Source organism: Sparus aurata, chromosome 1 (genome assembly GCF_900880675.1).
Source record: "Sparus aurata chromosome 1, fSpaAur1.1, whole genome shotgun sequence".
Classification (NCBI taxonomy): Eukaryota; Metazoa; Chordata; class Actinopteri; order Spariformes; family Sparidae; genus Sparus; species Sparus aurata.
This window is the reverse complement of record NC_044187.1, coordinates 5,963,001-5,990,950: the sequence shown is the minus strand read 5'-3', so window position 1 is coordinate 5,990,950 and position 27,950 is coordinate 5,963,001. Positions and strand designations below refer to the sequence as shown.

The window sequence follows — 27,950 nt, the reverse complement described above, 5'->3', positions numbered from 1 at the left end:
AGTCATCCTGACCCTGTATCACTGTAACACAGAGAACATCAGAAAACACAATGACACTGAATAACTTCAGTTACCAATCAGTTAATAGGACAAATGAGATCATACTACCACTATGATGTGGAGGAAAGGTAACATGGATGTGCTTCAAAATCCTCGATTATCAGACTAATTACTGTCATCAACAGTTCTTAATCATGCGTCAACAAAAAGCCGTCCACACAGAAAAATTCATGAAAACACACTTTACAAATTTTTCTGAGATGTTGAAGAAAAGTTGTACAAAATACTCATGTTACTCCACCCACATGTTAACTTCCCTTTAATATGCACTTTCTAACTAATGCTTTAAATAAATAACACTTTATGACTTTTGTATGTTATTTCTGAATGACACCAGGATGAACACAAACAAAGGAAGAGTGGAAGATGTAAACATGCTCTCTACAGTTAAACTCAGTGTGCACCCAGTCTGAAGGTGCAGTGAAGTGAACAGGAATGTATTGAACCTGTGACCTTTAATGCAGTTTACTGACCAGGATAAGAGGAGAAATGTTATTGATTAGAGCAGCGGTTCCCAAACGTTTTTTGCGGAGCACCCCCTTCTACGTCCCAACCGGGTTGACGCACCCCCCAAAAAAGCGCAACAAAAAAAAATGCAACAAAGCTTTGTTTTACCGCCATATAAAGACTCATGTTAATCATGTGCAAATAACCAGAACACGCATGACGATAACAACATCAACAGAGTTTCAATATAATACAACAAAGTTATGCACAAGCTTTCACTTTTAAGGGGATGAGTGACAGACACAGGCTCAGTAAAAGAAAGCACAATTTTGACGTAAATGTTATATTTTCAGCCACGTAAAAGAAAAATTGCAGCAATATTAAATGACCGTGGAGCTAACATCCACATCATCATAACACAACGGTTATGGAAATTAGAACTACAGTACATCGAATTAAATTGCAATGAAGTTACAAACGATCCACAACATTAAAGAACATGGGCTCAGAAACAGATATAAATAAATAAAACGAGGATAAATCTGAAACTTTTCAAGTACGACAATAAAATTACACACGATCCACATAAGTAACAAAGAGGATAGGCTCAGAAAATTAGAAATTATAAGGTTAAATCAGTAATGTGTGATTACACAATGCCGGACGTCGTATGCTGGTCGCTGCCCACGACAAGCTAACACGCGATTTCCCACACATGTAGCCTAATAACTACACGTTTGCAGGGATTCATTACGTTTGTGCAGACGTGAAATTCTTTATTGTAATAGCTTCCCACGAATGTAATAACACAATGGATAAAGGTCGTTGTTGTTCGTTTGTTTGCCGATACACCTACTAATACTACTGACCGTGGGTGCAAAATCCAGGTGCTGACTCTCCGCTCCGCCATCACACAATGGATGCCTTTTCTGCTCTCACTCTCATTTTAAATTTATTTGTGGCATATAAATATCTAGTTTAAACAGATTTATTTCTCTGCATAAGCCAAATGCTTCTTGTTAACGAGGATCATCTCTCTGTGTCACCCCGCTGTCCGCAGTGCTGAACCAAAGAAGCCCTGACGCATCACCACCTGCCAAGTCTATTGATTCCCCACTCAAACATGTGATTTTCATATTGTTCCTACTCTTGAATATTTGAGTTTCAAACTTTTGGGATGCCATATATGTGAATATTTCTTGATTCTGGAATTTTTAATGAGGGAAAAGGATTTCAATAGAAAAAGATAAGGGCCTACTTTAACTTTTTGTGTGTGAAAAACTATATCTCACATTATTATTCAAAGAAAAGTATTTATAGGAAACACCTTGAAACATGTCTAGCACTAGAGGAGCCGGAACTCCAACACTCTAGAACGGCCGCAAGCGTCATTTTGACCGCTAGATTTTAAACTCTTTAATCTCTCATGTAAATACCCAACTGCGTGATGATAGCATTCATTGTGTCATGATATTTTTTAGAAAAACGAAATAACACCAAAATGTACATTTTAACAAGTTTAATTATACATTCATCAATATTCATATCGTCGCATAGTAAACCGTAATTATTGCATATTTACACAAGATTTGAATAGAGAAAACTCAGAACAAGAAAATTAACAATTGAAAGTAACTTTTTTGATTATGTAACATTTTATTTTAACGCTTAATAATATATAATACAAAAATAATAATAATAGAAAAAGCTGGAAACGAGCTGATCTAAAACAAAAACAAAGAGCCGTTGTGATCACTGGTCACAGTTTGCAGATTACCTCCGCTCTCCTCACAGTCACCACACACTGGCTTGTGGCATTTCAAGTGTCCGATGTTTGGTTCTGTTTGCAGCTCTTTCGGACCGGCACTGTCTCCGTCTCGGTGTCTGTCTCTGCGGTGGTTGCCTCCGCTGCTGCCTACCTTGTGCCGACTGCCGCGGCCGCTTTCCCCTCCATGTATTCTGCCCTCAGCTCCTCTGCCAGTTGCTGCAGGACTTTCCTCCGGGCTCTCCTGCTGCTGGTGCTCCTTGAATAAAATGTGGACATTGATCCCAGCCAGGTCGAGGGTGTTATGGAAGACCACCGGTGTCTTTGACGGAGTACGCCCTCGCCATCTGGTCCGGGACGTCCTCGCTGTACTTGGTGTTGTAACAGTAGGCCTACATTACAGAATCTGGTTTTGTCTTTGCCCCACTGAAGGTGCCCACAGCTGTGTGCACGGTGCTCAGGATGCAGATATTCTTCCTCGGCTTTCCCCGGTACACGGTCAGAGTCCCATCACTTCACGGGAACTCCCGTTTTTGTTGGTGCCAACCAGGCTATATAATGCAACTATATAATAATCAACTTACAAGTAAATTCACAACGAAGCACAGCTGGAGACCGCTAACAAAGTCAGAGACAAGAGAGACGATGATAGCAGCAACCCGCGAGAAATGACGTGCGGTCAATTTTACCGCTTATGGCCGAAATAGGTAACACTTATATTTTCTTTTTCTTTTGTGTAATTTTTATGAAACCTTTTCTGAATTAAAATACAGACACTTTTAGAGAAGGGTGAGAAGGAGTCTTTAATGTTTGCATTTTGTTATTTATTTACATTAATTCTGATAATGTTCAAAGTTATCATCATCATTATTATTATTATTATTATTATTATTTCACATGAACACACACACTGTGCTGGGTACTCTTTTCTGGCTCTTGGTGTTTTAGCAATATTGTTGTAGTGGCATTCATGCCAATATAGAGAATTTGAATTGAATTGAATTAATAAACTTTTAGATATTTGGCTATAGACTGATAAGTGTTGTGTTTACAAATGAGTAATGAATCCAGATTTCTTCGGATTTTATTGTCAATGGGAATTTAAATTTAAATGTCAGGCGATGTTTTTTCTCACAGAAAAGATTTTTCGGGCAAACAATAGAGAGAGTCAGCAGCTGGATTTTGTACCCACGGTCAGTGGTATTAATAGGTGTATCGGCAAACAAACAACAACCACAACGACCATTATTAACTGTATTATTACATTTGTGGGTTTATTACATTAAATGCTGCAGATTTTTATTACGTTTGTGGTTTAATACGTTTGCGAACATTATTACATTGGCGGGCGTTACAGCACCTTTGCGCGTGCACTGCGTGTGTAGGCAGGGGCCCGTGGCGAGTTTGTGTCCAGGGCCCGTGGTCATGATAATCCGTCTATGGCTGAAGCTCAGTTCGATTTTTTCCCCAATCTCTCACTCTCTTGGGGTCGACAGAGAAACATCTAGGCGCAGCAGAAATAAATAAATAAATAAACAAAAATAAAATAAAAAACGGCCGTCCATCAGCCCATTATTGATCAGCCCACCGGGAAAAAAATCCCGGTACTCCCGATGGCCAGTCCACCCCTGCAATAGCAGTTCTCTCCAGTGGCTGTGTGTGTATGTGTTTGTTTGTGTGTGCGTTATCAAGTTACTGTTCAACAAGTAACTTTCCGTGATCAACGATGTCGGTAAATGGATGGGCTGTGCTACAGCAGTAGTTGCGTGGTGATGTTTAACGTGAGTGGCGTGCGGGCCCTTTACATTTAGAAGCAAGAACGAACAGGGTGACTAAGCGACTTAGGTGGAGTGGACAAGGCGGATTTTCCTCTTTGTGCGCTTTCGGTCTGAATGCACAGACACTGTGTAATATTTTTACACCAGACCACCATTACATTTTTCATCTCGCGCACCCCCTGGTGGCAGCTCCGCACCACACTTTGGGAATCCCTGGATTAGAGTCTGTGCTGTTCTTGGTCAGTTCTCTCTGTTCACTCTGTGATCAGGATGCTGCTGAGTGTGAAAACTACAAAAATAAAAGCAGAACACTGAGGTGTCAAACTGCTTCAAGCAGCTATGACAGAAAGATACGCTGTCTGCATATAGCATGGAAACATCACACTGACGTCAGACAGCATTAACAGAACTAGCAGGGAGTGGTGCGGATGTACGATCATATACAAGAAGTACACTCAGTTTTTGGGGTTTTACTGTGAGAACAATATCCCTCCAAAAAACTTCACCGTGATAAAAGTAGCTGCAGATACAAACTAATCATCCTCCACATGAGCTGCTGCTTCTGCAGCCAGGGTCGACTTTAGAACACATTAAACAGGATGAGAAGGGAAAAGTTCTGAAAACCCAAAACATTCTCAGTTTACAGCGTGTAAAAGTGCTGAGCACACAGCTACTTCATGCAAAAGTCCAGATTCCCTCTTTAAATGCAGTAAATGTAACTGTACCTGACACAGAGAGAAGGAAGACCACAAATCCACTCACTGCTGCAGTTAAACTCATATCTGCTCCTCTGATCTCTCTGTGAGGTTTCAGAGACAATAAAACATGTCAACAGATAAAATAATGATGCACACAGGAGGTTTACAGTATCAGTCACATCTACAAACAATTCTACTTACAATGAAGACTGACGTCGTCTTGAAAGAAGCCGTTCCTCAGTCGTCAGTGAGCAGAAGTCAAATATCAGGCTCTTAAACCACTAGATGTACTTCCTCTTCAGGTCATTAACATACATGGCGTGCCAAGTGCGAGCCAACACCCACATTGTACTAAAGTTGTGCTGTCTTGCAAAGTATGAATTCAATACTAAATGCAGTATGGGATGCATTAAGTCACATTTTTGATTTTGATTGTAAATAATTACAGCTGCCCTCTACAGTTCATCTCTCTGTGCTCTGAGGCAGGATGTCACACAGTCTGCAGGTGTAGTGAAGGAACAGGAATGCATTGTACCTGTGAACCACGATGCAGTTTGACTGAAGAGGATGAAGAGCAGAGGGTTCATTATAAGAGAGGATGGAGAATGACATGTTGTTGCTGTTTCCTGGTTTGTTTCTTCTCTGTTCACTCTGCAGTCAGGTTGCTGCTGTGTGCAGAGAAAAGCAGAACACTGAGCCGAGAGAAACTCACACATCTGTTAGTGTTAACACCACATGAACATGTGACACACATAGTTCAAGAAGACTGGTAGGATCTGATGAGGACACACAAAGGTTTTTAACGACTTTGGGCCATTTGGGTGGTTCAGATTGATCAACTGTGCAGAGATGTCCAACATTGTAGATTTGGATAAAAAAACAACAAAAACAAAGAACTAACATAAGAAAAAAACAGCCAAACCTCACAGTGTGCAGAGAAACAGAACAAAACTACCTGCATGGCTACACACCACTGAAGGTAAGAGAGAAAGTGTCTTTATGTAATTTCGGTGAACTGACCCTTTAAAGCAGACAGAGGAGGAAGCACTCACAGTGATGAAGCCTGAATGTGCCACACTTAAACTTCCCCATTAGAGGGCAGTGAACCATCAGAGATACTGAATCAGGAGCCTGAAACAACATTTTATCCTCCATCACTGAATGTTACATTACATTAAGATTTACTTTATTTTCATGAAGCCTCACAGGAATTGATTGAGTTCAGATTAGATTAGATTCAATTTTACTGTCATTGTGTACAGTTCAAGTACAGAGACAATGAAATGCAGTTAGCATCTAACCAGAAGTGCAAAAACAAGCAGTACAGTAGCGGTGGGGGAAAAAAAATCGATTCTACAGCTGTCCAAAACGATTATTTTTCAAACGATTAATCTAGCGATTATTTTTTCGATTAGTCGACTAATCTAACGATTAATTTAACGTTACATGACCAAACAAAAGTAATGTAGTAACTGTAACTGTCCTTGGTAACTTATATGAGGAAAAAATACCGCAGTTGTAGGCGGAGCAGCGCCTGTCCTCCAGCCTGTCCTACCAACTCTTCGTCACATTTCTGCCCAAAAAACAGCATCTTTCACCGGCAAAAACCCTTAACTCACTCAAGTGTTTGTTTTGATATAAATCACTGCGATGGTCAGCCCTACCAACCGAGACTTCAGTGAACTTTCCCCCAGAAAACAGCCTCCGTCCCCGCAAGTGACAGAGTCACTCAGCGACCTGTTTACTGATGGCGATTATGTAATAATGTAATTTAGCGTGAACAACGTAACTGTTCACCTTCCAGAATGTTTAGGGGGCCGGGTTCTCATCACTACACATTATACACGGTCCGCGGGTGACAGGGGAGACACCTGGGAAACACCCCGACGTCATCATCGTGACGTGTACCGTCACGTCTCTTTAGGAGCGGCAGCGCAGCTTTCTGTGTGAATTACATGGCGGTTCGTCTTTATTCCAGCAGTGCTTCGCACTGTTTGAATGACCGACGGCGGAGAATTGAAGAACCGCCGCTGCGGCGTTAATGCAGCTTCTCTGTGTGAGGGGAGCTATTCTCAGCCTCCGCAGGTACTACCACTTCCCGTTTGGGACGACGCGCTGACGCAAATTATTCATGTCGACGAATTTATGTCGTCGATTACGTCGACTACTTCGACGCGTTGTCCCAGCCCTAATCGATTCATAAACTTAAAAAATCGATTTTTTCTTAACGTTCCCACGTCTCTCTGGGCGCCCCCACGGGTACACAGCGTTGCAGAAAGCAAATTTGTCTTCAAAATAAGAACTTTACATAGCACCTCATTGGAGTTTAGAACTGGGTTCTTAGCGGGGGGCTTTTAATTTGAAAGTAGCAACCGTTCCTAGCTTGCGCAACAACAACAAGCTAACAGCGAAGACAGCTTCAGAGACCGAGGAGACGCTAGCATCTCCTGGATCTCAGTGATGGACTGACTGCTGTGATCAGCTGTTTCCTGGTTTTAAAAATCCCCGGCTGTGGGGCGCACAACAGTGCAGGTCATCCACACCTCCGCCCATCTCACGCAATTTCCGGCATAACGACGTCTCGGATTTAGATCGGAATGGAGTTGGATAAAAGTGTACCCTCCAAGGTGGCAAACTGGTGGACCAGGACAGATCCCCAATTTTCCAGCTTCTGTCTAAATCCGCGGACCTAGCCGCAAAAAAGGATGGTCAATTTGGCGGCTTGCTGTCCAGTATAAAAGCGGCTATTAACTATGCAAACAAGGGCAGCCATGCACTGCAGGCACAAGGTCAAACAGAAGTGCACTAAAAGAAGGTGCAGGTCATAACATCCACACACAGTGTAGCCAGCACCTTCATTCCAAGCAGAGAGACAGCAACTTTTTCAAAACCCATATTCATCAAGTCAAAACACACCCTTTAAGGGCTTGCTTTTTTCATTCTGCAGCAGATGTGCTATTAAAGTTGTGCTGTTGCGCATTTCATGAGAAGTTCTAATTTTTTATATAGCATAATGTGACCATAGATAGATGTTACCTTTTGTCTTAAGTTTGCCTTTGTGTGATTACATCATTGAAATCAGTTTATTTAAAAATCACATTATCTTATACAAACTGTATTCTTTGATGCCATAATTTGCCTTAATGCACTATGCATTGTATCCATTTTTGAATAGAGAATCAGTTGAATCGAGAGTATGGAGAATCGATTTTGAATTGAATCGCGACCCTAAGAATCGGAATCGAATCGAATCGTGAGACACCCAAGGATTCACATCCCTACAGTACAGTGCAAGTGTTTTCAGAATAAATATTGCAGGAGATTATAGACAGATTTACAGTATTTACAGTAAATAAATAGAGCATAGGTCAGTCTAGGTACAGTATGAGCACCAAGGTGTGGAGTCCAGGAGGGTGCAGACGTAGGGAAAAAGCTTCCCCTGAACATGCTGGTCCGGGTGCAGAGTGACCTGTAGTGCCTCCTGGAGGGGAGGAGGGTGAACAGTCTGTGGTTGGGGTTAGAACAGTCCTTGACAATGCTACGCGCCCTTTGTAGACATCGCTTGCTCTGGAGAGCCTCGATGGAGGAGAGTGAGGAACCGGTGATGTGTTGGGCAGTTTTCACCACCCTCTGCAGTGCTTGCCGCTCAGACACAGAGCAGTTGCCATACCAAACTGTGACACAGTTGGTAAGGATGCTCTCAATGGTGCAGCGGTAGAAGTTCACCAGAATCTGAGGAGACAGATGGATGTTCTTTGGTCTCCTCAGGAAGGAAAGACGCTGGTGAATCTTCTTGGTCAGGGTGGAGGTGTTGAGGGTCCAAGAGAGGTCCTCGGAGATGTAGACTAGGGCTGGGCGATATGGCCTCAAATCAATATCACGATATATTGAGCAACTCACCTCGATAATGATAAATGAACGATAAATAAGTAACACCCCCCCCCACTTTGAAGGACTGTAGAACTACACTGTAGTTAAGATTTATATTATTTATTTAGTAATTAAAAACAACTGATAAGCACACGATTGAACAGCTGAACAGCACAGATTACTTGAAATGACAACTGAACAAGTTTAAAAGTATAAAATAACTTAAATTTCCTTCAAACACAAAGTATTAAAAATACAGTCTCTTATAAACAAATTCTAACACTTTTAGCTGGTCCTGATCGCTTCTCGCTTTTTTTATTTCTTCGAATTGAATCACGTGGTTGTACTGCTGGTGGTGGAAGAGGTTGGATGTGTTACCTTGACTTGTCGCAACAGTCTTTTGGCACAGTTTACATTTGACATTTTTTTTATTTTAGATTTCTGCATATTAATATTCATATAAAATAGAGGAAGCACTAAAGTACAATAAACATAGCTGTGTCTCATTCGTCCAGTTTACTAATACAATCTGCTGCTGGAGTCACTGGGCCCCATGACATGGAAGATATTGAAAGAACTGCAATTATTTTGTATTAAAATATTTATGCTAAGTAATTTGATGAAGTTCCCTAAATCAGTTTCCAGCGATTCAGTGCCATGTTCTGGGAGGTGAGCTAACCGTCCTCCTGCTGCTCACACTGGGTGAACCTCAGTAAAGTCGCGGCTGGACCCGAGTAGAGCTTAGAATCAAGCCCGACCCGAGCCCGTGCACGTTGTGTCCGAGCCCGGCCCGACACATTGAATGTAATTATGAGCTCGAGACCGATTTAAACCCGACAACTGTTTAATACGTGGGCTGTTATAGCTGACGTTCTCGACTAGAATTGCGAGTTGTTTGAACTACAGAAATCTTAATGAATAATGCAACAAGTGCCGCACTTAATGCACTCGACAAAGCCGACACATGTTATTATCACGGCCCACGACTTGTTTAAAATGGGTCCACACCTCCGACTTTCCTCCAAACTTGCTCAAAGTTAATTCTACTGTTTTTATTTTTTTCTTTACATCTTCATGCTCCATGTTGCACTTAAGCTACCCAATCAGTGATGCCGGTAACGCGTTACTAGTTTTGTCATTTTCCTTAGTAAAAATATATATTTTGCTTTCTTCTTGCGTCTCGGGGAGTGACGTCACGTACGCGAGAAGTCACGTTTTCCAGCATGAGGACACTCCCGTGTCAGAACACGCAGAGACACAAATGCAAACAACAATGGAGGGAGGAGAGAGATGCGCACTTTCTAGCTGGAAATACAGTCATTATTTTGAGTTAATAAAAAACAAAACACAAATGTTTGATCAATGGACCGGCCCGGCCGAAGACAGTGGCCTGTTGCAGCCTTTGAACGCAGCATCATTACACAAACTGTCCGCATCTCACAGCGAGAGTGGGTTCACTTGATTACTAACCTGGCATAGCTGGTGTTGCATCAGCGGGCGGAGTTTGCCATCAAATTAACGTAAAATAAGCACATCGGTATATGCCGGGGTAGATTAATCAAGTGGACCTAACATGTCTATTAATCAAGTAGACCTAATGTTTGAGTATCAGATGCTTGAGAGCTACTGCTCCGCTGGATTAAATAAAAGTGGGGGGGACAAAAACGGGATTTCGGAAAGTGGGGGGGGGGACATGTCCCCCTGTCCCTTGTGGATGTTAGGCCTATGACACCGAATATACCGACATGGGCAAAATGACGTCAGTTATCGTTGTAAATTTCGGTATCGGTAAATTTCGGTTTATCGCCCAGGCCTAATGTAGACACCCAGAAACTTGAAGCTGGTGACACGCTCATCCTCTGTTCTGTTGATACGGATGGGGGTGTGTGTGCCATCATTGGACTTTCTGTAGTCCACAATGAGCTCTTTGGTCTTCTTGGTGTTGAGAGCCAAGTCGTTGTTGGCGCACCGCGGCGTTAGGTGCTGGACCTCCTCCCTGTAGGCCGACTCATCGTTATTGCTGATGAGACCAATCATCGCTGTGTCGTCTGCAAACTTGACAATGGTGTTTTAACCATGTGCAGATGTGCAGTCGTAGGTGAAGAGGAAGTAAAGGAGGGGGCTCAGCAAGCATCCTTGTGGAGCGCCAGTGTTCAGGATGAGGGTTGAGGAGGTGAGATGATCTAACCTAACAGACTGTGGTCTGCTGGTTAGGAAGTCCAGAATCCAGTTGCAGAGGGATGTATTGATGCCGAGGTCACTGAGTTTGGTGATCAGTTTGGAGAGGATGATGGTGATGAATGCTGAACTGAAGTCGATGAACAGCATTCTCACGTAGGTGTTACCGTTGTCGAGGTGGGAGAGGGCAGAGTGAAGCCCTGTAGATCTTCTGTACTCCTGTTCTGGTGGTAGGAGAATTGGTAGGGGTCCAGTGTGAGTGGTAAACTGGTTTTGAGGTGAGCCAGGACCACTCGAAGCACTTTGTGATGAGTTCAGGAGTCCAAAGTTCAAAGTAGTGATCAAAAAATGTAACCTATTAATGTAACTCAACTCTTTGAGGTGAGCAAGACAAAAAAATAAATCAAATGTACTAAACACTTTAAATCTAATAACCATATGCGTCATATGAAAATGTTTTGTACTCACACTGGAGATCTACGAGGAGAGATGAAGAGTAGATCTGTCCATATTTATTCTCAGACTTGCAGTGATAGATCCCTCTGTCTTCCGAGTTGATGGAGGGGAAATGCAACTTCACCCCGGTCTTTGAATCAGTGTTTGGTTCTCCTTGTACCAGGTGTAATTAGCTGCTGGGTTAGCATCACTGCTACAGGTCAGAGTCACTGAACTGCCCTCCATTATTTCACCAGAGGGACTCACTGACACAGAGGGAAGCTTTGGAGCATCTGGAGGAGAAAACGTGAAGAAGGTGACGTTTGATCTGCCCCTTGCCAACACCAGTTAAAACACTAGTCACTGTGTTGTTATTTTCTAGGTATGAAATTGTAAGATTTCATTTGTGACACAGAGGGAAACATGAACAACAACAACATGTGGCATCGTATCACACAAACAATCTGGAAAAATATTATTTAGGTAATCATTTATTTTCATATAATTCTAAAAAATAGCTTTTAACTTGCTCTGAGTAACTAAATGCCCAACAATGTAAATATAGACATACATTACCTGGAACAGAGAGAAGGAGGATAAGGAATCCACTCACTGTCACTTTTAAACTCATAGCTGCTCCTCTCATCTCAGTGAGACTCCTGAGAAATTAAAGCACATCAGCAGGTCAATGTATAAAAGATCAATCATATCACATGAATCATCACACTAAATATATCAATAAACATTTCTGCTTGCAACAGAGAAACATTTCCTCTTTAAAGATAATGTCCCTCTGTGGTCAGCACAGTAGGCAGCAGACAGATGTGAAGCTGTTAAACTAGACTTTTTAATGTGCATGTAGTCAGTAACTGACTGACTTAACTAGTCATTTTATTGTTTTGTAAACTGTATATGGACCTCTCAATGCTGATTATGTAAGAATGAAAGACTCGTTCTGTGGGTTTCTAACAGGGGTAGAGGTAACGATTGCATTTACTCCTGTAAAGGAAACAAAGTCTTTTTGTCTGCTGGTACTCGTGAGGCACAGACTGATTATTGGCCCTGGCTGATTATGTCGAAAAACCGCCGGCCCTGAAAAAGCCACATCAGTCGACCCCTGGTGCTTTACTTCCTTTCGAGTTGCCATCCTTAGAGCACTAAAAACAAAAGTCATATGAAAAAGTCAGGATGAACCATGTAAGAGAGAAACAAAAGAAATGTCTTCAACCAGCAGCTGCAGTGTTGAAGGGGGACAGCGCTCCATGTCAAGACAACAATGTGTGGTGCAATGAGTTACAGTCTCCACCAGATGGCAGTTTGTTAGTGGAAGACTGTTTGGTAAACTCACACACCACACAGGAATAGATGCCTTCAGAATAAAAGTGGTCTTTGTAAGATGTTTCTATTTTTAAGATTTCTTTAAGAATAGTTTCTCTCTAAAAAAGGGATAAACATTTGTTCAGATGAACCGCTAACATTATTCTAGTTTTAAATTCACCCTAACTAACTGTGGCTTTAAGGATACGCATCAATTCAATTCACATTTTCAAGGTTCCAAGACTGTTAGATTTTATGTGGTAATACAAGACAAAAGAGTCACAGTGTGTATTGATATAAATCCACTTTATGTTGCTCTGAATAAGAGTGATAAATGCTTTACAGTTTAAATGAAGATATAACCTACCTTGGCACGGAGAGAAGGGAGATAATAAATCCACTTGCTGCTGCGGGTAAACTTATCGCTGCTCCTCTAATCTTTCTTTAAGGCTTCAGAGATGTTAAAGCTCATCAGCAGATAAATCATGTACACAACAAATATAGCACACCTCAATAAACATCTTTCAGTGGAGAAGGATGTGTTCTTGAAAGCCAACGTTACTCTGTGGTCATCAGAGTGAGCATGAGACTGAGATCAAGCTGTGAAGACAAGCCTGACTTCCTTCCTTCTCACATTATTAATATGCATGATGAGGATGGGCTGCAGTTTACAGTCTGTCATACTTCTTATCCTCACTGGAAAGGCCGACACCAGGGTGTTGATTGACAACTTAAAGTTTCAGAATGACTAGTGTGGCTTCTGCTCACAGAGGAGTGGACTAGCTTCATATCTTATAACTTTACCAGAGCCAAAACACTTGGATTCGAAACTAAAAATAACTGATGGATGAAGTTACCACCATTAATTATCGTTTGTTTTTGCAGGAAGAGCTTATGATAACCTATTTAAGGTTCTGTGAGTGATTTTTTTTTCAGTAACAAAAGTTGTCTGCCATCTGCAATGCAATAAACATATTTAAGAATAATTTTATGATTATCAGGAAAATCGCAAAATTTAACATTTTCATATGTTGTAAGCCTACCTTTGACCTTGTTCCTGGGGGACCATTTCTGTAGTGGAGTCTCTAAGCAGAAGATTTTCACACCAGTGTACTTGTAAAACCAGGGTGACAATAAACATCTTGAATAATGAATGTTGATGGTGGTGCTGGAGCTGTTGATACAAACAAGCAAACAATATTAAAACTAAACAGTGTCTTGACAAAGAAAATAAAATGGAAGAAAATCACACCAAGAAAAAAGGAAACAATGAACATGACCACAAAATGGTTTGTCATATCATAAACACTATCTTCTATCTACAAGTCAAATGTGGCTCTTCACTGCCATCTAGCAGCAGCAGTAGAAACTACAACAACATTAGCAAAATACATTCTTCAAACCACTTCATGTTTTTCTTAATTGGCATATCAGTTTCAAATTAAAGCATATTATTTATTAGCTAATGAGTACTCTGAGACTTGCCTGCTATCAGCCTCACCAAAACAACATATTTTACACAAGCACAGACTCTCATCTGCCACCACAGAGTTGGAAGCTAGTTCATGTCTTACTCCTGAGTAACTTAACTAGCTAACAAGAGAGAGACTACTGTGACATCACTATTTAACTAAAGTTATTATGGCTCACGTTAGAAAATAATTACTTACTTACACATCCAGCAGTCATGAAACACCTCTGGAGTTGTCTTTCTGGCTTCTTGGTAGATTTTGCTCCGGTTTGCTCATCACTTGTTTCTCTGTAACATGTCCAGGTCTTAAGCTTCTAGATATTCAGGTAACTTTATGAGGTAGAAGCAAACTTTTTCTGCCTTTTGCAGTGTTGGAAGAAGATCCTCGGATCAGTTAGGGTAAAAGTATGAGTAATAAAATGCTCTTTAATTATCATTTAGACTTCATAATGCACAATAAACCCCTTAAATCTAATCAGGTTGGTATCCAGGGTTTCTGCAGGTATCAGCAAATCTCATTTCATGCTTTTTCATGCCCTTTTCATGCCACTTTAAACTAATTTAATGCCAATGTCCAAATGCAGATACTTTCACACACAAATTGTAAGCATTTGACAATGCCAATTTTGTATTTGAAAATCCAAATTTAACTGTCAGATGGATCACAAGACGGTTTACAGTCATTAAATGCAACACAAAGTGCTTCACAAAATAAGAACACAACAAAATACAAATATTTCACTGGGCAGCACACATCTGTGCCCGGTGGATCTCAAAACAACATGCACTGATAATTAAAAGTAATGAACCCATACTGCTTATGGCAGTAGGCAAATTCGCCAAAATGTTGAACTATCATGTCAATCACTCACAAAAGATAGACTAACTTCAAGTAAGCACTGACATCTGAACTGAATGCTGGTATTGAAACAGGGTGTAGCCAGACTTTGGTTTCTAGGGGGGAATAACCTCTGTCCTCCCCACCACACACACACCCACAATGAAATGTGGGGCAAGATCAAATTTTAGAATGTAGCTGGTTTTGTCCTTTCCACAGGTGAAAGATTTGGCTATGTCAGAGTCAGGAAACATTTTCTGAAATAACGCGGAGACATCGTCATTGGATGCATATGAGTGATGCTTCACTGCAGTGTTTAGACACCAGAGCACCTCCGCTTCCAAAGTCGCATTCGAGCCAAATGCTGCTCGCAGGTCGGTGGTCTTCCCCGCTGTCCCGGCTCTGTTGGGGGCAGTCGTTGTCGCGGCTCCGCTGTGGCCTAAGTTGGCAGGAGTGGTGGTAGCAGCGGCAGCTGCAGGTGTAGGGGTGACAGCAGATGTTGCGCTGCTGGTCACCGCCAAAAAATTCGACACGGTTAACTGCTGCCTGCCTTTCAACGCCGACTTGTGACTCCCTGACTGCATGTGAGATTTTACCGCATTGACGCCCATTGTGCAAAGTTTGAAGTTTTTTTTGCACACGGTGCAAAATGCCTCTCCGGGTTTACCTTCGACAGGCTTTAACCAGCTTCTAAATTGTTCATCCTCCAACCACTTCTGCTGAAACTTGCATTTCCCCATTTTTCCGTCATTTATTTCCTCGGTTCTTTCGTCACGGCCACAGCATTCACACACACACACACACACTAGCTAGCATTACTCCGGTGTCTCAACTTTGTGCACCGGCTGTAAAAAGGTAGCCGATTAAAAGGTTCTGCCTGTCAACCATTACGCTATACTTCCGATCAAAATTAGATTTAGATAAAATAAATCGTGAAAAACAATGTTTTTATTCAATCAAGTTTTTTTAATGCCTCTGAACAGCAAAGTTCATGCTTTTTCATGCCATTTCATGCCTGAATTTTCACAAAATCCATTTAATGACTTTTCATGCTTTTCAATGACCCGCGGAAACCCTGGTATCGACAGTAAACCAATAGTGAAGAAATCACACTCAAAGGAATCAAAGCCACTTAACTACAGTTGAAAATATGTTTGTCTGAATTGTAATCAAGTAGAAGTAGCATTTGAAAACATAGTCAAGTGTTGTTAAAGCAGAATATGACATAATTAAGTATTTAATAAGTTAATTAATGTTAAAACAACGCTAGCTACTTTCCACCACTTGATACTGGGCAGCTAGCATACAGCTGGATTATCTGCTAAAACAGTAAGCTAGCATTAGCATTTAGAATATACATTTTCGAGGTATGTCAGTTAATATCTTGCTAAGGTCATCACAACTTACCACAGGTAAAAACAGAAGCCGTATTTTAATCTTCATTTGTGTTAAAACTGTTTCTAGTCATTTTAACTCGTAGTTAGCTTAACTTTCAGTCACCTAAACAGCAACTGTACGTCACCAACTGACAGTTAATCAACGTCTACATTTCTGTTATTATACATACATACGTCACATTAGAGCCACGCCAACGTTCTTTGACCTCTGACCTCGTCAAACGGTACTGCCGTTAATTTGTCTCTTACGTCTGACGTCATGACTTGAAACGTTGACTGAGTAGTTCAGGGAGCCTCGGAAAGCCCAGTATGATCAATTAAAGAAAATAAAATCATGAAAACGAGCCTTTACTACACAAAAATACTTATATTCCTATGGTAAGTCGTGAAAGTAAGATTTAAAAATGTAGAAATTGTTATCAGATAAAAAAAAACTCAAGTCATGAGGCAAAGTCACAATGATGGGATAGATAGTTAAAATTATGAGATAAAAAAAAAAGTAGTGGGTCACTGAAGCCCAGTTTCAATCATCTGTCCACTCTAAGACATTATGTTAAGAGATGTTTAATGTTGTGTTAAAAGCTCACCTTGCAGGCATGGTCTGATATATCAAATAAATCTGGCACAGTTCACCAATCAATCAATAAATTCAGTAAGTATGATACTTTATTGATCTCCAGGGTAAAATAAACATGTAACAAAAGCACAAGAGTCAGACTGAGAGGTCAGGAAAAACAACCCAATCGCACAAATATGTTGAAACTTTTTTATGTTGCATCTGTATTATATGTTTCTTAAGGTAAAACTTAAAATTCTATATTGTAGCAACGCTGTGCTATAGGTCTGATAAGGTTTAGGCAAAAAGAACACTTCTTAGGGTTCAGAAAAGATCATGTTTGGAAATGTCCAATTGCTAAAAAATGTATTGGTTTCGGGCTTACAAATGCTCAAACACCACCACATTACCCTCCACTTCCTGATATGACAGTCTGGTCATAAACAGGTAATATGAACATGATGACGCGTATTGTAGAGATGTCGATATAGTCGGTATGACACAAATTTCAGGATATGCAGAAATGTAAAATGACAAGATTTTATTCTGGCGACTGAGCTGCAGAGAAACAGATAAAAAACTTTACAATTAATATATACCAAATAAAAACACGATGTAACATTAGCCAGCCACTGAGACATCAGTGATCTAGTAGAAATAGTTTAATGGAGTTATTATAACTAAGGTTCAGGAACTTGACCATGCCACCACGCCTTGCCGATCCGCCACCCAGGCTCAGCCAATCTAACCACCTGTGTCTCATCAACATAATCACCCGCATCTCATCAAAACACCCGTGCCTCATCAACATAACCACCTGCTCACCCTGACCCAATCACACATGAAATCTATATAGGCAATCCTAACCAGTTCTCTCCCGTTTGTCCCAAGTTCTTCTAACCCTTCCCCCCAGACCCTCTCCTTCTCTATTATCCTCTCACAGAACTGCCAGCAGTCTAGCCTTCCACATTGACACTCAACGGGAAAAAGATCCTCCAGATCAGGAACCCAGGCAATCTCAGCACAGGAACCACAGGGAGATGATGAAGCCACGCCGACCAAGACGTGCGCCCATTGAGACGTACCCCCACTCTGAGTCTCAACCTCCCGGTTCCTAGACGGTCCAGCTAATCTGCGCCCCACTCAAACTCCCTCTTCAGCCATCAACCTCGACCCCCCTCTTCCCTTCCTTTCCAAAATCTTCTACCAATTCAATGAACTATCTTGACATCAAATTGTGGTGTGGTCTTGTTCGTGAAAATCTGGTTATGAAGAAAAGTACTACAATACATTGAAACAGCAGAGAGTTCTGATAACTCTCAGTTTGAAGTGTGCCTCTGAAAAAAGAACCTCAGTTTACAGAGATCTTTGTCGTACTCCTCTGTCCCAACAAGACTCAGGACACACTACTGTAGATGTGAACACACAAAACAGAGGCAGAGCTAAGTGGTCGAGGCCAAAGGGTGTGTTGGGATCAGGACTGTCATATATAAGATTGTAACAACACACTAATCGCGGCCAAAATAACAATATTATCACAACATATCTAGAGAATTAACACTAAAAGTATTTCATCTTTAAATATCCTGATTATTGTCAATATCGTTATATCACCACTCTTCTAATTGGGGTTCGGTCTTAGACTCCTACAGTTTGGTCTGAGAGTAACTCACAAAGTATTTAATCCCTATGACGAGCTCCAACACCTGAGAGGCATCACATCACCTGTTGTACAACTACTTCAGGTGTGTTTTGGAGGCTGCAGAAGAAGAACAGTTGTCAGAGACTAATTCAATGATAAAATATAAAAGTTCACTGAATATTGAACTTTCATTCATCAGGTTGCTGTAAAAAGCACGTTACTAGTTATATTTACAATTAAATGGATAATAAAGTCATAAAATACTTCACACATTCTTCCACTAAGCTGAACACTGGTGTATGTTAAGTTCATAATTCTAAGCTTCTCTAAGATATATAATTGTCTCTATTGCATATTCCTGCTTTAATACAAATGTCAGGAAGAAACAGAAATATCAGATTATAAATGCAGTTCAGCAGGTTTTGTTGACGGTGCTGTACAACACAGCTGGATCCTCTGCAGCTCCCTGACCTCTGGCTCTGAGAGGAAGAAAAGATATTGTATGAAATAAAACAATTCTCATCCAAACAGTGATAATAATAAAGACAGATCAGATGTTTTTTTTAAAGTTAAGTCATTTTAATCTTGTGTAATGTTCCTGTATGAAGAGCTGCTCACCTCGGGGCGGTACTGGCACTGTTATATCTGACAGCAGCGTACTCGACTTCCTGTTGCTCCACGTGTCTTCGTGTCTGAGCTGGTCTGATGTTGGAGTACAGATTATCTGCCTGGTTGTTGGAGAAGTGGACGCTGGCGTAATGAAAGTCGTCCTGCACCTCCGGCTGTCCCTGCTCAGGTAGACATAAACAGAAACACTTTCAGCTACATATTTTATATGAGTCTTTCATTTGAACAATGCATTCTTGCAGAGGATTGAAACCAGGATGAAAACAGCTGAAGCAGAAGCAGCTGTGGTAATAATGGAACTAATATCCCTGTTGTCAAAAGTGCAACATGAAGTCCTCCTCTGTCAGATGAGTTTTCTAGAAACCCTTAAAGACACAGAGTGACTCAGCAGTATGAATAAACAGGAGCCAGACTGGGTTTTATGTCTTCTACAGTTAAATACAGAACTATCCTCACCTGTTCCCTGTCGTCTGGTCTCTCTTCAGCCTCAGTAGATTCCCTGGAAGCCCTCGTTTTCCTGGTTAGAACAGTTAATTAAAACATAAACAAATAGTTTATTGCAGTGATTGAACATTCAGTGATTCAGTAGAACAGAACTGCTCACCTGATCCACAGGAAGACAGAGAGGGATATGATAGCCAGGAGAACGACAGTGATTGTTCCAGCAGCCACTGATTTCCCTGATACTAAGAAATGGTGATTAAAAGAAAACAGACAGTTAATCAGAGTGTTACAGCATGTTTTGTTCCGTTGGTCCAAAAGAGTGATAAATGATAAAACAAGGTAAAAACAAAGATATCCTGGATAAAAGTGCATGTCTGCGTATTAAATCAATGAATGTCCTGCTCAGTATAGGTGGACTATCTGTCAGGCTGTGGACACATGTAGTATAGTACATGACATAGAGATTATGTTGAAACATAAACTCCACAGTGCTCTCTGCCAGACAAAACATGTAATGCACAGTTTTTGAATTACATTAGATTACATCTCTGACATAATGTCAATAAACTGATATGGTTAAATATTTTGACTGTATTTGAGTCCAAGTGTACAATCAAGTTCAAGTGAAAACAGCCATGTCATGTTTCACTGCTGTAGATGCACAGGAGTAAAATGAGTATGTCAGATTTTCTCAGTCGAGGTCTAAAGAAGCCAATAGGACAGTATCATCTGCGTACAACAATACACCATCCTGACAAACCAATAAATGGGCAGTTTTCACAGCTGGGCTCAACATTAACATTCTTTCCACATGTATTATGAGCAGTAGAGATCACAACTCTCTCACTCTGAGTGCACAGGGAGTTAAGACTCTCAAGAAACTATAACTGTATTCAAAACTGCAGCAGGACACCCACAGAAACATCAGGGAACATGTTCTTCAACCAGACACATATAAACAAGATTATTATATTCCTATGAGCCCTTCATTATGTACCGGAGTACAAAAACTCTGAACACTGTTTCAACTGTAAGATAAAATCTGATCTGAGCTTCCTTCTTGAGGCTGACTCCCAGATAACTGAAACACTCTCATGTTTCCTGCCTCCTAACCAGAAGATGTGACTGTCAGGTTAAGAAGCCTCACAGAGTGATTCTTCTCCTACAGTATCCCCAGGTGAGGTCAAATATTTTCTGCTCTTACTGAAAATAATTGCTGTAACTTTCCATACTATCAAGTACGTATAACATCTGTACGACCATCAATAACTCACCTGCCACAGTCAGATGTACGGTGGTTTTGTTTCTTCCTCTTCTGTTCTGGACTTCACAGTAATAATTCCCACTGTGTTCAGCTCTGAAGTCAGTGATGGTGAAGATCTGTCCTGATGCTTTTGGTGAGTCTTCATTCTCCTTGTACCAGGTGTAATTAGCTGCTGGGTTAGCATCACTGCTACAGGTCAGAGTCACTGAACTGCCCTCCACTATCTCAGCAGAGGGACTCACTGACACAGAGGGAAGTCTTGGAGCATCTGGAGGAGAACATGTACAGATTTGTTAGGTTACTTTCACAAAGAAGAAAACTAGACAATGAACTTCAGGTTGAGGCCTCGAAAAAGGAGGAGAATGTCAGTTCTGGAGAGGCAAAAATGATCCTACAAATCACTTGAAATCAAAGTATTCAGTCAATATTCGGGCAACTTTAAAACTTGGCAGTAAGGGCATGAAAGGATGTTAGTTCACTAAGTAGTAAGAGATTTCTTATTAGATGTTATAATTGTAATAGAGTAAATAATTGTAAAGAAAAAATTTGTTTGGTGAAATGTTTCCAAGAACAGATCTGGTGACCCTGATGTGCAAAGCAGCGGAACTTTTTATCCAACAACAAACATAAAAACATGTTTGGAGCAAGTCTGGAGATATATATTATTGATATTAGCTTTAAAACTAGCATGTATGATTTGGGAGGGATGTGTGACTCACACTGAACATCTATGAACACAGATGAAGAGGTCTGTCCATGTTGGTTCTGAGCTTTGCAGGAGTAGTTCCCTCCGTCCTCAGAGCTGATGGAGGTGAGATAATAACTTCCTTCTAGACTTTGAAGCAGCTTGTAGTTCTCCATGAACCAGGTGTAATTAGCTGCTGGGTTAGCATCACTGCTACAGGTCAGAGTCACTGAACTGCCCTCCACTATCTCAGCAGAGGGACCCACTGACACAGAGGGAAGCTTTGGAGCATCTGGAGGAGAAAACATAAACACATTTTACATTTAATTTTACTTTTGCAGATTAAATTGTCAGATATCATTTGTGACACAAGAAGAAACATCTTTCATCATTTGTTCATATATTTTCAGTTCTCTTCCTACAATCCTAAAAATGTGGAAATGGAATGAAATCAAGACAGCAATTTTGCTTCGATCAAAATGTTTGTGGCAATACAAACTAGTATATAAGTACTAAACATCATTCCTCAGAGACAGAGTTGATAACAGGACTCTGGACACATTACATGTTGGATGTGTATTAATGTGTGGCAGCATCTGAAACTTTAGAGGTGGTTTTCAGGATCAATGAACATCTGTGCAGATCTGGAAACAGTTTGTAAATCAAACATCATTTCATCATCTACTGTAGCTGCTCAGTGAACAACAGCAGCAGACTGTGAAGGTGAAACAGGCAGAGCTGGAGAAAGTGCACCATCAGCAAAACACCTGACTGGGTAATAAAGTTTTAAATGTTGTTATTAGTTTGTTTAAATCAGCTGCATTTTACTCACATGTCACATTAATATAGATGTATTCAGACGTCCTCCTCCCCAGCTCGTTCTCAGCTGTACAGTAATACTCTCCAGAGTCAGAGGACTGGGTGGATCTGAAGACAAGCTGTGGTTCTTTACTGAGAAGTTGAAGGTCTGGATCTCCATTCTTCTTGTACCAGGTGTATTTAGCTGCTGGGTTAGCATCACTGCTACAGGTCAGAGTCACTGAACTGCCCTCCACTATCTCAGCAGAGGGACTCACTGACACAGAGGGAAGCTTTGGAACATCTGGAGGAGAACACATGTACATGTATTATTTTAAGATATCACAAAAAATAGACCAAAAGGTTTATTTTTTGAAAAAAATGTCTTTGTTTCTTTTTGATTGTCTCCATTATCACAGCAGCTGTTCATGCTGTTTACTATAATGGGAACTGACAGTCAATAACAAGCTGTTAGAAATGTTTAATTTTCAAAACCTTTAGACATTGTTATCCATACTGTACATGCTGGTTGTGTTCAGGTCCTGTTTGCAGAGTCCTGACAGTGTGAATGTTGCTTCTCCTCTAGTTGTAACAGTTTAACTTTATTCAGTTACATATAATTCTGCTGCATCTACAACTTTTAGAAGCCAGTGTGTCTGCACGTCTTTTTCCTGATACAGTGGATCAAACTCACAGACTGGAGGAGAGCCGTAGTTCTCATGTCCTTTCAAAGCACAAGAGATGATGTCTCCAGGATAAACCCGGTCTTTAAAAGAAGATGTCTCCACCCCTGTGACTTTCTGTCTGTTCTTGAACCAGACGTAGGAAAGACGACCAGCTGGACTGCAGCTGCTGTGACACTTCAGCTCTGCCTCAGTATCAGACTGGTGGACTGTTATTCTGCTCACCTGCACCTGCAGAGCTGGATATGAGAACAAGAAACAATATTATTATCACTGGTTCTGACAGAAATCACTGATAGATGTACACACACGACAACACAACAGTTACTATTCCTAGAACTAGCAGTGAACATTAGTGCCAACACAACAGTAATTATTACACAAACTCATGATGATCCATCATTTTCAACATGTTCACTGTTTCTAAATGTTCTATGTTGATGTTTTACATCAGTGTGTGTTCATCAGTACCTGTGACTGTCAGAGTTGTACCAGGTAAACTACTCCTCCACTCAAAGCTTCCTGTTGTGTATTTGAAGTGATACTGAGCTGAATCACTCTCTGTCAGGTCAGTGATTCTCAGAGTGGAGCGTCCTCTCTCTGATTCAAGGACCTGAACACGACCTGCAAACTGGGAGTCTTCACTAAGGTCCTCAGCCTGTGAAGGACTCTGCCACTGATGAGAACGTTCAGGACTGAACCAGAATTTAGATCTGATAGTTTGATAACTGCTGTAAGTGCAAGAAATGTCCACTGATGAGCCTTTGGAGGCACAGATGCTTCTGTCAGTGTAAATCACTCTGTCGCAGGTTTGACCATCAACACCTGAAAGATAAAACAAAGTTTGGATCATTTTTAAACCAGAGTTGATGAAGAGTCACAATGAAGGTCTCCATATTAAAATACATGTAGTTATCAGACTCCATCAGATGGTGTTATGTTAGTGTAGTAAACTCACACACTGGAGGAGAGGGGAAATCCTCATGTCCTTCAACAGCACAGGAATAACTGTCTGCAGAGTGGAAGTAGTTTGAATAAGTAGAAGATGTTTGTGACTGAACTTTCTGTCCATTTTTGTACCAGATGTAGGAAGAACGATCAGGTAGACGACAACTGCTGTGACAGTTCAGGTATTTCTTGGGAGAAAATGAGGATGTGCTCACCTGCACCTGGAGATCTGGATGTGAAGAAGGAACAAGAATGTTATTTTAGACAAACTGTCAACAAACACACACAACACATTTATATTATTGTTCTTCAGATGATGAACATTTGGAAATCATCAAAATATGAATGAAAATGTTACCTGTGACCCTCAAAGTGACTCCAGGTGAACCAGTATATCTCCCACCTGGTTGGTTTGTTATGAACATGAACTTGTACTCAGCTGAGTCGCTCTCTCTCAGGTCTGTGATTCTCAGACTGCAGCTCTTCTCAGAACAACTGTACTCAACACGATCTTGATAATCTGAGTCTGTTCTCAGATCCACAGGTTGATTTCCACTCAGTTTAGTAAACCAGAATGTTTCCTGAACTTCAGTATAACGGCCATATTTCCAGGATGGGTATGTGTAGGTGCAGCTCATGTCCACTGTTGATCCTTTTAAGGCACAGATCTCAGTAGAGCTGTAAGTCACTCCCCAGCCATCCTGACCCTGTATCACTGTAACACAGAGAACATCAGAAAACACAATGACACTGAATAACTTCAGTTAACAATCAGTTAATAAGACAAAGTGATCAAACTACCAATATGATGTGGAGGAAACATGAAACATGGACGTGCTTCAAAATCCTCGATAATCAGACTAATTACTGTCATCAACAGTTCTTAACTTGTATATGCTTTTATAACTAGTCCTTTGGACTACTGCAATTCCCTTTTTACTGGTCTCCCTAGAAAGTCACTAAAGAAACTATAAGTTTCGCGGCAGCCAGGATTTTAACTAATACAAAAAAAAGAGATCACATTACTCTTCAGTGTGCAACATTGCACTGGTAGCCTATTTCTTTTAGGACTGATTTTAAAGTTCTTTTACTCATTTATAAAGTCTTAAATAACCTAGCACCATCTTATATTGGCGATTTGCTTTCTTTTTATACCCCAACAAGAACGCTCAGGTCCTCCACTGCCTGTCTTTTAGTTATTCCTAAGGTGACCCACAAGAGAACTGGGGTCCGTTTCACAAAGCAGGTTCAACAAACTCTGAGTCTAACCCTGAACTCTGAGTTGATCTACTCTGAGATAGGAAACTCTGAGTTTTCAGTTCCAGAACAGCAGATTTGAGTTAGTTTGATCAACTGGGAGTAGTTTCACCTGGAGTTAAGCGCGTGCACCACAAGTATAAAAAGACAGCATCAATGGAGCCCTGATTCGACGGGTCACCATGGCAACGGGGAAGAGGAGGGCTACGCTTTTCACCCCACTGGAATTGGAAATATTAATGCGCTCAAACGGTGAGTTTGAGCACGTTTTTAGAATGAAGTGTAACACCGCTGCAGCAGCAAAAGAGAGGGAGACGGCGTGGGAGAACATTGGTGCTCGGGTCAATGCGTAAGTTTAAATGTAATCCTTTGCAATCACAATAATATTACAGGGGGAAACTGCTTGAGTGGTAGCCTATTAATTTATTTCATTTAGGTGCAACCCCGCGGGGGAGAAGCGCACTTGGCAGCAACTTAAGATGAAACATAAAAACATTGTTCAAACAGGTAAGACCTCGGCATAATCTCATGGGGGTTCCTCATTTTGATCATGTTTTACATTGTAAAGTAAATATTAAGTGGCTGTTTGACTGTACAGTTGATTTATCCCCAACATAATACTGTATTCACACACATAAATGTCTTCTCATCTATATCATGTTCTGTGAAATAATTAAACCTATTTAAATTAACACAGACTTCTACTCAGCCAACAGAAAGAAAGCAGATGCCCGTAAAACGGGTGGTGGCCCAGCACCTCTACCGGAGGCAGAGGAGCTGAAAATGATAAAGATGGGTAGTAGCCGTTTCAGGGCGAGGTACACTTTTCTGACTGCTCTGCATACAGTTGCCTTGCTCAAGTGCTCTGCATCTCCGACGTTGTATAAAAAACTCCCATTTGCAAAAAAACGCAGCGCAACACACAATATCTGCTGGGATGTGAGAGCATGACTTCGGTTGGTAATGTTGGAAATGTAAGGACGGAACAGGTTGTGTATGTAAATGATGGACTGTGACGTGACACGGTACCGCTCAAAAAGATAACTGTCTGGAAATGCAAGAACATCTGTTCATCTCCCGACGAATATTTAATTCTCTGCGCAGTAATGCTGCACCTTCATCCACAGGATCATTATCGAAAGGACATGTAATGGTAGTGAAAATAGTCGCCACCTAATATAACTTCTAATGTAGGCCTACTGACTGATTTTTGCAATGATTTTCTCAAAAGACAGACGGCAGAACTATACTACGCCGAAACTCGCCTGCTGACTGAATGAATGAGGAAATCAAATATCGTGTGTGGCTGAAAGAGGGCGGAGACAGAGAGAAACTCGAGGTTTGTTGAGAAAAACCTGGTCCCGACCAGGTTAGGTTCACAGAGTATGTTACCATGGTAACTGACCGAGAGCTTAAGTTACCTCTCTCTGTGAAACAGGCTAGAGTTACCCCTCTTTCTCTGGTTTGAGTTAACTCCCTTTGTGAAACGGGAAACTCAGAGTTTCCCTCATTTCAGGGTTAACAGACTCAGAGTTTTCACTAAACCTGCTTTGTGAAATGGACCCCAGGGGTCTGTTTCACAAAGCAGGTTCAACAAACTCTGAGTCTAACCCTGAACTCTGAGTTGATCTACTCTGAGATAGGAAACTCTGAGTTTTCAGTTCCAGAACAGCTGATTTGAGTTAGTTTGATCAACTGGGAGTAGTTTCACCTGGAGTTAAGCACGTGCACCACAAGTATAAAAAGACAGCATCAATGGAGCCCTGATTCAACGAGTCACCATGGCAACGGGGAAGAGGAGGGCTACGTTTTTCACCCCACTGGAATTGGAAATATTAATGCGCTCATACGGTGAGTTTGAGCACGTTTTTAGAAGGAAGTGTAAAACCGCTGCAGTGGCAAAAGAGAGGGAGAAGGCGTGGGAGAACATTGGCGCTCGGGTCAATGCGTAAGTTTAAATGTAGTCATTTGCAATCACAATAATATTACAGGGGGAAACTGCTTTAGTGGTAGCCTATTAATTTATTTAATTTAGGTGCAACCCTGGCTGAGAAGCGCACTTGGCTGCAGCTTAAGTTGAAACATAAAAACATTGTTCAAACAGGTAAGACCTCGGCATAATCTCATGGGGGTACCTCATTTTGGTCATGTTTTACATTGTAAATATTAAGTGGCTGTTTGACTGTACAGTTGTTTTATCCCCAACATAATGCTGTTTTCACACACATAAATGTCTTCTCATCTATATCATGTTCTGTTAAATAATGAAGCCTATTTAAACTAACACAGACTTCTACTCAGCCAACAGAAAGAAAGCAGATGCCCGTAAAACGGGTGGTGGCCCAGCACCGCCACCTCTAACGGAGGCAGAGGAGCTGAAAATGATAAAGATGGTAGTAGCCGTTTCAGGGCGAGGTACACTTTTCTGACCGCTCTGCATACAGTTGCCTTGCTCAAGTGCTCTGCATCTCCGACGTTGTATAAAAAACTCCCATTTGCTAAAAAAAACGCAGCGCAACACACAATATCTGCTGGGATGTGAGAGCATGACTTCGGTTGGCAATGTTGGAAATGTAAGGACGGAACAGGTTGTGTATGTAAATGATGGACTGTGACGTGAAACGGTACCGCTCAAAAAGATAACTGTCTGGAAATGCAAGAACATCTATGTACGGTCTGATAATCATCTCCCGACGAATATTTAATTCTCTGCGCAGTAATGCTGCACCTTCATCCACGGGATCATTATCAAAAGGACATGCCATGGTAGTGAAAATAGTCGCCACCTAATA

At 41.1% G+C, this 27,950-nt stretch overlaps 2 protein-coding genes and 3 long non-coding RNA genes across 6 annotated transcripts in view; 3 read left to right on the top strand and 2 right to left on the bottom strand.

Annotated features, from left to right (window-relative positions):
• Positions 1–14,468, bottom strand: part of LOC115587224 (B-cell receptor CD22-like) — a 41,280-nt gene extending 26,812 nt beyond the window's left edge. Inside the window, exons 1-2 of the mRNA XM_030426932.1 lie at positions 14,219–14,468; positions 13,592–13,722 (exon numbers count right to left, since the gene is read on the bottom strand). The gene's annotated coding sequence lies outside the window, so the exon portion shown is untranslated. The remainder of the gene's footprint in view (positions 1–13,591; positions 13,723–14,218) is intronic.
• LOC115588307 (B-cell receptor CD22-like) overlaps positions 1–27,950 on the top strand; it is a 342,428-nt gene that overhangs the window by 150,592 nt on the left and 163,886 nt on the right. The gene's annotated exons all lie outside the window — the stretch shown is intronic.
• The window catches only part of LOC115587743 (uncharacterized), a 232,600-nt gene that overhangs the window by 116,451 nt on the left and 88,199 nt on the right, over positions 1–27,950 (top strand). The window lies entirely within an intron of this gene.
• LOC115587750 (uncharacterized) overlaps positions 1–27,950 on the top strand; it is a 219,348-nt gene that overhangs the window by 115,661 nt on the left and 75,737 nt on the right. The gene's annotated exons all lie outside the window — the stretch shown is intronic.
• On the bottom strand, positions 16,903–20,944 carry LOC115587672 (uncharacterized). Of its 2 annotated transcripts, none has more exons than XR_003985126.1 (5): positions 20,798–20,944; positions 19,684–19,765; positions 19,536–19,596; positions 19,071–19,243; positions 16,903–18,931 (listed from the first exon to the last, which is right to left on the bottom strand). It is a non-coding gene; the product is annotated as an uncharacterized LOC115587672 (long non-coding RNA). The 2 variants fall into 2 exon arrangements; XR_003985124.1 differs by having other exon boundaries at positions 19,071–19,240.